This window comes from Rhipicephalus microplus, chromosome 2 (genome assembly GCF_043290135.1).
Source record: "Rhipicephalus microplus isolate Deutch F79 chromosome 2, USDA_Rmic, whole genome shotgun sequence".
Taxonomy (NCBI): Eukaryota; Metazoa; Arthropoda; class Arachnida; order Ixodida; family Ixodidae; genus Rhipicephalus; species Rhipicephalus microplus.
Window position 1 is genome coordinate 27,487,006 of NC_134701.1, and position 10,147 is coordinate 27,497,152.

Genomic DNA, 10,147 nt, shown 5'->3' on the forward strand with positions numbered 1-10,147 from the left:
TGATAATGGCTATGCTTTGATTTCTGTGGAACTCCTACAAACTGTGATTACGAGCAACTGTCCTTGGACAGACTGCCGGGAAACCATGGCATTCATGCAGAGCACAATGGACCGTGTTCCTTGAAATGCAAGCTTTGCCACCTCAGTAACCATTCCAACTTTCAAAACAGCCTGCATGGCCTAAGTAATTTTCTCAGTGTCGTTTGACATATCATCAAGGTGAACGCTATGAAATGGTTTGTTGAGATCGACTGTCGTTGACGCTGTTTGGTCAGGAAGACGCAAGGATATGACAAAGTCAGCCAGGAAAGTAAGAAATCAAGAACTGTGACACACTGATTTGTGGGCTGACTATGTGGCGTATTGCTATTCATTAAACTGGTTCAGCACATCTTTATTTCTAACAAAACGGGAAATAAACTTGGTTTTCTTCTTTAACTCAATATTTTGCAAGTAAAAGGCAGATTTCTAACTATACAAAGCTTCTGATCTAGAATGGTTTACATATGTATAATAGTTTTCATTTTCCTGACAGTTTTATTTTAAAAAATAACAAAAATTACCTGCATTGCTACACTATTACAAAAAATTGTAATTGAACGTCAAGTGGAGACACCAAGAAGTGAAATTAAATAAACTCGAACTCTTTACATGTCGTTCTTACTGAGAAAATGAGTCGTTAGGAAGCCTTAAAATACACAGGAAGTACGGGAAACGTGCAGCACCTACAGGTTGCGTAACAGTCCACTGCACCAATGCCAGTTTTGATTCAGGCAGTTTACGATTCAGAGCAATTTTCGGAGCAGGAAAAAGAAGCTTGAGGTGGATTTGGAACTAAAGGAAGTGTACTTTGAAACAGATAGCGAAACTTAGGATCATTTAGTGCAATACATGTCTAAGTGTCAGGTAAATATTCCTATTAGTGTTCAAGGTTTTGCTGCAGTGTAAGCAAGGTCAACATCCAGAGAGGCGGCATTAATCAAGTTCTTAGCACGAAATACTGTCACATTCTTGCTTCACTGCCCTGCACAAGACCTGCGTGATGTGCACAAGTGAAGAGTTTCTGACGAGGATGCGTTCAGGACAAGGTAAGCATAGCAAATGGAATATGACGAGTGTCATAAGGCCATTGGAAAAAAAAAAAGGAGAACTTCATTAAACCAGGAGTCTATCAATTAAAGATGCCAAAGCTAACTTGATGGTTGCTAGTCAGAACATACTTTTTGAAATTGCCTGTGCAGATAGTACCTGAAAAGATCCCCACAACTCTCTCGTGGATGAAGCTCCACCGTACTCGATAATTGTTCGAAGCGTAAGAACCGAGTGACATTCTCATTTCAAGTGTTTTGAGCTCAGCACTTGCTTCCCCTTTTCTAAAGATTCAGAAAATATTCTAAAAATGAACTGGTACTTTGTCAACAGCTAGTACAAAGGGGTCGGGGATCAATCCAAACACGAAGAGCAATGCTTATTTTTAGGCAGCTGTAAAGAAAACAGCTGGTACAAAGGGGTCAGGGATCAATCCAAACTCGAAGAGCAATGCACTTCTTCAAGGCAACCTTGAAGGAGATGAGGCCGCTTGTCTAAATGCTCGCTTATTTAAAGACTACACTGTTCACCTTAGTATGGTGAGTAGGAGTCACCGTGCTAGAGTGACATGGCTAGCCAAAGGCTATGGCGTTGAGGCGGAAGGAATGCGGCCGTGTTCTTTTAGATGCCAAGCATCTCTCACGTGTGTAACGCCGTACGTACGACCGTACAAATGCGCCGCTACGCGTTCCCCTCGCCGCAGGTGTTGGAGTGGTGCAAAATAGGTCAAGTCGCAGTTGCTAGTTGACATCAACTCTCCCTTACCCGCAGCAGCTGCCGGCTCCTCCGTCCACTCACAGTACACCTCTTGCTTCACCCTCTCCACCGCCCGCAACGCTCGACCGCACGCCGAGTGAAAACTCCTTCGGCTCCTGTATCTGCGATTAAACTTGAACGAAACCCTACCCACCTCTCCTCTATTTGTGTTTCAAACAAACGTTTACTCGAACGCTCTGCCGAGTTCTGCTTTAAACCGTTCTTTCAGCACCGGAGTCGACGCCTGTTTCAACCGGGTGCGCATGGCAGCTGCTTTGCATCCCATCGGGTTCCTTTCAGAGAGATGGTCTATTTCGCGGGGGAGGGGAGTCAATGCGCGGAGTGCGAACAAACGACGGGCACGCTGAGCCCGCTCGCAAGCGCAGTGCTCAGCACGTGTGAAGTAATCATCAGAGGCTGGATTTATAGGCACTAAAAAAGTGTTTTAGTTGCCAAAAGCAAAAATGTTTTAGGTGCTCAAAATAAAAAAAATATAGGCATAATGAAGTTTCACGCGAATTCAAATAATTTCAAGCGATGTGCGTGACCTCTACCTATGACTGAAGAACAAGAAAAGTCCATTTTGCTATGCTGGCACAAATGCGCTAACATTTGAACGTAAACATGCAATGGTACGTCCCATAAACCTGCTTTGTGGAGCTAGCGAAACGGCCGCAAGCACAGGCTCAATATACTCCAACGTAGCATCACAGGTAGCATTGACGCGCGCGCATGCTGGGCACAGTGACGCTACGTTAGCAAAACGCGAGCACTCTATACATCTTTTCACAGGAAGGAAAAAAAAAAACGCCATGATGGCCTGTGCGCGCGAGTACAAAGGCTAAGGGCGCAGCGTTGCCAGCGCATTTTCGAGGGGACGCGCCAATTTGCACAGCCCAAGGAGGGCTATGGCGGCGCCCAGGGAGGCGTTTATGAAAAGGTGAATAGTCCGACGCTAGGCGCGAACAGCGTCCGTCAGCGTGGCCCGACGGCAACCAGCGCGAAATTCACGCCGCGGGAGACACATAGCGCGATTTGGCAGCCGATGCGGCGCGCGACGCCACGTATGACACATGGGGTGAACAGCCGTCAGCACTCGGGCTCCGCCCACATACGGCCCCTCAGCTTGCACGCTTGGACGACATCGTATCCCCTTGATTAAGCGCAAAATAAAGAAGATCACGCAGTCATGCCTTGTTGTCTAATAATATCGCCAACAAAGCTGCGCCTTCGAAAGCGACAAACATCGACACAGCCCACATTCATTATCGACTCCAAGCGTAGGCCTAGCAAGGCCGACGTTCTCGGTAGCGCCGCTCTCTTTCCAACATGAGCTCGTTGTCCAGCGCTTCTTTTTACCAACACGATAAAAAATCGCACACTTCCAAGAGTGGAAGCTTGGGCTAGTTAGTGCGTAGTCATATTTGCGAGATTGTTTCAGCGTGCGAACAACGAAAAAAGGACAGGGTAGAAGAACGAGCGCTGAGCGCTCTTCTGTCTACCCTGTCCTTTTTCTTTTGTTCGCGCGCTGAAACAAATTTGCAAATAAGACTCGCACACTTTTATGACGCTTTCACCCGTGCAACTGGCTTAATCGACGGCTTCGATGTAAAAAGCAAAGGTGGGAACGAAGCGGGCCGGTTCACCGAGACCGCCGGTACGTCTGTTTGTTTACCTGCGAAATGGACTTCCATCCCGGCTCTACATTTCGTCGTTGGTTCGGAAACCAGCGTTGCCTTGCAGAAATAGCACACTTCAAGCACCACTTTATTCAATCATGAGTTATTTCACGCCAGAAACAGTCTATCAAATATTTTTGATGCCACTGGCAACGGCAATATCCAAAAAATACGAGGGCCATCAGAGCGGCGAGGCAGAAACTTGCGACGACGCCCACCTGTAGCTACCCTTGACACGCTCCCGCGCTGCCATAGGCTGCGGCCGCCAAACCGGCGCAGCTGCCGTGCAAGTTGGAGAGAGAGAGAGAGAAACAACATTTTTTGTGCATCCGGCGTGCGGGAAGTCTTGGATGCACGCGCGGCGTGTGAAACTTGCCGAATGCATCCTCGGCTTCATCTTCAGTGCCAACACAGCAGCCGCAGGCATAATCCAAGCCAGCACGCTCCAAGAAAACGCAGCCGCAGAGTGTCAGCAGCCATCACCCTGCCGCCCTCTCCCTGGCTCTGCGCCATCATCCTGAACTATAGGGTGAAGCCCTTTACAGAACATTATCAAGTGTTCGGCAGTTTCTTCTTCCTCTCCACACGCACTGCAGACTGTGTCTACCCCTTCGTATTTGGCCCGATATGTCTTGGTTCGCAATACTCCCGTCCTGGCCTCAAACAGCAGAGAACTACCCCTAGTATAATCATAGATCCTTTCTTCGGCAATTTCCTGCTTAAAAGTTCGATAGATCTCTAGTGCGGACTTCTTAATCATGCCAATTCTCCACATCTCAGTCTCCGTTTCCTTCACTTTCTTCTTAACCGATAGTTCTTTTTGGTTTGGCCACCTGCTGTTTTCTAAGTAGTTACCAGTCAATTTCCTGGTTCGCTTCCTCCATTTTGTATCGACATTTTTCATGTACAAGTAGCCGAAAACCTTCATAGCCCGACGCTCCTCCCCCATTTCTCTCAATCGCTTCTCAAATTTTATCTTGCTGCTAGCTTCCCTGCCCTCAAATGATGTCCATCCCATATCACCTTGTACTCCCTGATTTGGTGTATTCCCATGAGCTCCTAAAGCAAGCCTACCTATTCCACATTGCTTAATTTCCAGTCTTGCTTGAACTTCTGATCTCATGCACAAGACCGCATTGCCGAACGTCAGCCCAGGAACCACGACCCCTTTCCATATTCCTCTTACAACATCATACCTATCGTAATTCCACAGTGCCCTATTTTTCATCACTGCTGCATTCCTGTTACCTTTAGTCGTCACGTATATTTTGTGTTCCCTTAGGTACTCGGTCCCATTGCTTATCCATACGCCCAGATATTTGTATTTATCTGTTATCTCTAGCGTGACCTCCTGTATTCTTAGCTCACTACCTTCGTTATCATTAAAAATCGTAACTGCTGATTTTTCCTTATTGAATCTAAAATCTAACCTATCTCCCTCATTACCGCAGATGTCCATCAATCTCTGCAAATCTTCCCTGTTGTTGGCCATTAGCACTATATCATCTGCGTACATTAATGCTGGCAGTGCCTGATCAATGAGTTTTCCTTGTTTGACTAAAGAGAGGTTGTAGCCAAGTCCACTTCCCTCTAATTTGGCCTCTAATCCTTGTAGGTACATCATGAATAACAAGGGTGACAGTGGACACCCCTGCCTAAGTCCCCGTTTCACCCCTGTGGGCTTGGATACCTGTTTTTCCCACTTTATAACTACCTTGTTACTTTTATAGATTTCCTTTAAAAGATTAGTGACTCCATCTTCCACACCCAGTGTGTCTAGTATTTCTCACAAGTTCTCGTGAACTACGCTATCGTACGCTCCCTTGATATCCAAAAATGCTAGCCACAGGGGCCTGAGTTCCTTTTCTGCTATTTCGATGCACTGCGTCAGTGAGAACAGATTGTCTTCCAACCTCCTGTGTTTCCGAAACCCATTCTACAGTTCCCCCAGCAACCCCTCATCCTCTATCCATGCCTGCAATTTTTCCTTTATAATCTGCATCGCCAGCCTGTAGACCACTGTAGCACCCTCTCGACATGCAGCGCCGCTTGTGGCATCTTAGTGCAGTCATCACATGCACGGCCAGCCTCTCTCGTACGGAATGCGTGCACTCAGCACACTAAGCAGTATATTTCTAGACACTATAGTTTTATAATGCCGTTTGCAAGCGTTGCGGGTACCATATGAGCTTTAGAATAGCTGCTGCGATCCGCAACGCACGATCGCAGCGACACCGTAGCCTCGAAACCAGCGCTTGCGGGCCACATGCGGGCCGCCATCACCACACGCAATTTCGAAATTTTTGCGTACGGTCCGCGAACGCGAACGCCGACTCGCGTTACGACGCATGCGCAGTAGCAGCGACCGCACCACAAGGGCTCGCGGTGGGCTATTCTAAAGCTCCCTAATTTCCGGTGCAATCTCGTTGCTGTCGACACCTACCCTACCGTTGATCTGACCGCCCTACTTCAGGTTGGAACGATCTGCGCGACCAAGGTTCGAGCGAAACAACTCGACCTGAACACTTGTGTTGGCATGGTCTTTGGAGAGGACCCAACTATCCCCTTCGAGGACCTCGCCGACAACATTGAATCACCTGTGCCCCTCTTGTCCGGTGTTCGCAGAGGCAACTGCCTCACCCTCACCTTTGCTGTGACTACCGTCCCGCCAGATATAGTGCTTTACAAGCAAAGGCGCCCAGTTTGACCCCGTCAGCCCCGGCCTTTGCAGTGCTCCCGTTGCGGCCGTTGCGGGCACGCTACCGCCACCTGCTATCGGGACGAACGGTGCCGGCGCTGTGGCGTCAAGCACGTCCCAGGAACGTGTGCAGCACACCCTCGTTGCATAAACTGCAGCGGGAAACACCCTCCAACCGAGCCCCGCAGTCTAGCCTGGCAGCTTCATCGCAGGGCCGCGGTTATCATGGCCTCAACCGAGGGTACCGTGACTCACCGCCAAGCCCTGCAGCACGCAAGGACCCCTGGCAGCAACGCCTCCATCATCAAGAGACGCTCCTTCCAATATGCGCTCGCTGGTACCGGCGGCGTATTCGGAATTGCTGGCTCCGCATCACACGAAAGAGGAAAAAGAAAGAGTGCGAGGAGGACGCCAGCGTCAGGAGTGCTCGCGCGCTATTGGTTGCTCTCTGTAGGGGATGTGCACGCCTGTAGGTGACGTGCTGGTGACGCACGCACGCACCCGCGATGGAATGTGCGGAGTTTTTCCGGCTGTTCCATCGTAGGGAAGCACCCACAACCTGCCGCCACACTCTTTCTCTACCTTTCCGTTCTGCCTTTCTGCATCTCTCTTTCTCTCTCCCTGTAAGAGCTGAGCCGAACCGTGCTACCCACAAGAGTTGTAGAAGAGTGACTTTTTTGTTTTGTTTTATTCAATCAACCACTACATCATACGCGCCACTGCTGGCACAGTCGCCGCTCATGTGCGAGTTTAAGTTCGAAATTACCATCTAACGTTCAATCACATGCATCGCACTTCTGTCACACACCATACTAGTTCCAACTGCCCTTGCAGAAACGCGATTCCGACTGTCATGGCAGATGCCCAGATGCTCACGTCTGAATTAGACGCCTACACATCAAACATGAAGCGTGTTTCGGTCAACGACGCAGCTCCGAATGACATGGAAGCCTAGCGCACACTTCGTGCGAAATAGAGGCCAGTTCGGCCGGCCCATCTGACGTTAAGTGCCTCATCGTCGACCTCTGCTTGGACGGATGCGCCCGAGTGGCTCACCATCTACAGCAAAGCAACTAATAGGACGATCCACGTCGTATCAGTTGCAATCCACGTCGTATTAGTTTCATTGCTGCTGTTTGTGCTGAAGGCTTCACGGAGGCACTTCACCTTGACAGTCGGAACCTCTTCGCTCATTGAAACCATCACCGTGCTCGCCTTCTTATCGAAATTCACTCGCTCGCGCCCTCGACGCACGGTATCGATCCATTCGAGACACCGAATGGGCGAGGGTGCTTCGGCACAATGGAACAGCCGTAAACATTGCTCTGTGTTTCCGTGACTCCGCGACGACTACAGTGACTGCAGGCGTGTCTTCGGGAGATCGGCGGCTGAGCGAAAATTCGCCCCATGTATTTACTTCAAATGATCACGAAGCGGGCAATCTTGGGGGAGTCAACAATGCCCTCTGCGAGGCTTCCGCTGGCGTCTGAATAGGCAGCTCGAGCACCCAACTGAAGTCTTTTCTTCGCTACCTTATCGTGTAACCCAGACCCCGTCCCTCGTACCACGGATTATAGCGGGGGCTGCACCGCTTAGCCGGAGAGGGTCTATGGCAGAGCGGGGGGCATGGCTGAAAATGAGGTGCAGGTGTGTAAGTTTAGCCGGTGTCGCTGCGTCACCAGCGCGCGCGTCACCAGCAATTCACCTCCAGAGGCGAACCAATAGCGCACGAGCAATCCTGAGGCTGGCACTGGCGTCCTCCTCTCACTCTTTCTTTTCCCTCTTTCGTGCGATGCGGGGCCAGCAATTCCAAATACGCGTACCGGTGACACTACCTCGGAAGCCGATCGTCCTATAACGAGTGCGTCCATCGTCCCCACTACAACGACGATGGCCCCGCCCTCATCCACAGCTCAGCCGGCTCCTACTGTCATCCAAAAGCGCTCGACAGCGACGCAGACACCGCAACCGCCGGTTCCTGTCGCCGTCACCAGAAGCCCGACGACTGAGTCCGCTACGTCGACATCGCCGCAACGTGAGATCCAAACTAGGAACGACAGCCTCACTAGTCTCGCTGCGGGACTTCGGGTGGCGCCCAGGGCCCTACAGTGTATAGGTGTTCTGTGGCCCTACCAGTTGGCTCCCGCGAGCGCAATCTCGCGGTTGTCAAGGGGGTTATACTAAAACTTCTGGAGTGGCGGTCCCGAATACCCACCCATGTCTCGAAGTGAAGCCGCGGCGGCCATATTGCTCAGGGCAGAAGGAAATGGCGCCTGCTTTGAAGCGCCGTGATGCTCGCCGTGCGTTTCGTTATTGCTACAAAAGCACCTGTTTAATATTTTTAGAAGGCGAGGGAACGTGGGAAGGACTTTAATGCACATATGCTTTAATTTTTCTTGGACATTTGGCGTTTTAGAGACGCGGCGCGGCGTCTGTGTTGTTCATACGACCTTCGAGTGGCTCCTGCTTCCTACAATGATATTCAAGTGAATTTTTCGAGTGCGCGTTCAGCTTTGTTTGTGTCGCATCAGTGAAAGTGCCAGGACTATTTTCATGCCAAAACCTGCTGCGTGAGTGGACTATTTTCACGTTTTGGAACGTTTTTTCTCCGGAGCCGGCCACCGCCTGGGCTAAGCCTAACGAGGTAAGCCCACGCCGGCGCGACGCCAGCCGCGTCGCCGTTCCCGGGTGCCCTTTTCGCTCTTCTCAGGGCTTATTTTCAGAAAAAATGGAATATCAGGTGGTGGGGGAGGACATAACCCCCGAAGAGGTGACAGAAGACCGAGGTTGGCAGTCTGCAGGCGCCAGAAGAGCTGGCGCGCGCTCGGCAGGCGCTAATCCTAATGGTGCTACTCTCAACGAGACGAAGTCGACAACGGCCGAGGCCCCGCGAGGCCGCAACAGTGGCAATAACATCAAGGCTAGAATCATCCGCGCTGGCCGGATGCCCCACCTCCCCAAGGAGGATACGAAGATCGTGATTCGGCCCCGCGGAGGCCTCAATATTGTCAAGACCGGCTGCACCGTGGTGGCTGATGCAATCCTGGCAGCCACAAGCCTCTGCGCCGAAGATTTGCGGGCCGACACGCTATGCCCCAACGTGCAGCAGAATATTATGGTTGTCAGCACACCTAGAAGGGAAAATGCCAACCACTACGTCAAAATTCGGCAGATCGTCGTCATGGGCCGAACATACGAGGTCAGTGCCTACGAGGCCGCCCCTCATTTCACGTGCAAGGGCGTGATCCGAGGTATTCCACTCGTAGACGGCCCGAATGATATTGACAACAAGATCGTAAATGAAAGAAATCCGCTCGCCCTGGCAGCCAAGCGCATAGGCAGCACCGGTACGGTAATCGTCGCCTTCGACGGTCATAGAGTCCCAAACTTTGTACGCTACGGCCCCACCCTTGTGCAATGTTTGCTTTATCGCAAGAAAATAGACATTTGCTACGCTTGTGGTCGGCTCGGTCACCGTGCTGATGTGTGTCCCAGCCCAGGCGACGTCGTATGTCGGGGCTGTGGGGCTTCAAATCCTGACGCACAACACAAGTGTACCCCCAAGTGCAGGCTGTGTGGTGGGCAACACCTCACGGCTGACAAGGACTCTAGGCAAAGATTCCAGATCCCGTATGTCGTGCGACGAAGGCGCTGGGAAAAGTCTCGCGCCACCGATCAAGACCAAGCCTTGGCACCACCATCACCCCCCCCCCCCCCGGATGGGCAGGACTTCCAGCAGTCACGTGGTTCCGGGGGCCGTTCCAGGCGACGTTCTCGGTCCCATTCCAGGGGCCGTTCCCGGTCCAGGAGCCGCTCCCGGTCCCGAGGAGGAGCCCGGCGCTACAAGTCTGGGAGCCGCTCCAGGTCTCGATCCAGGTCTACCGGGCGTCAACAGCAGCCTAGCGGGGTGTCAGCGAGAAGCAAG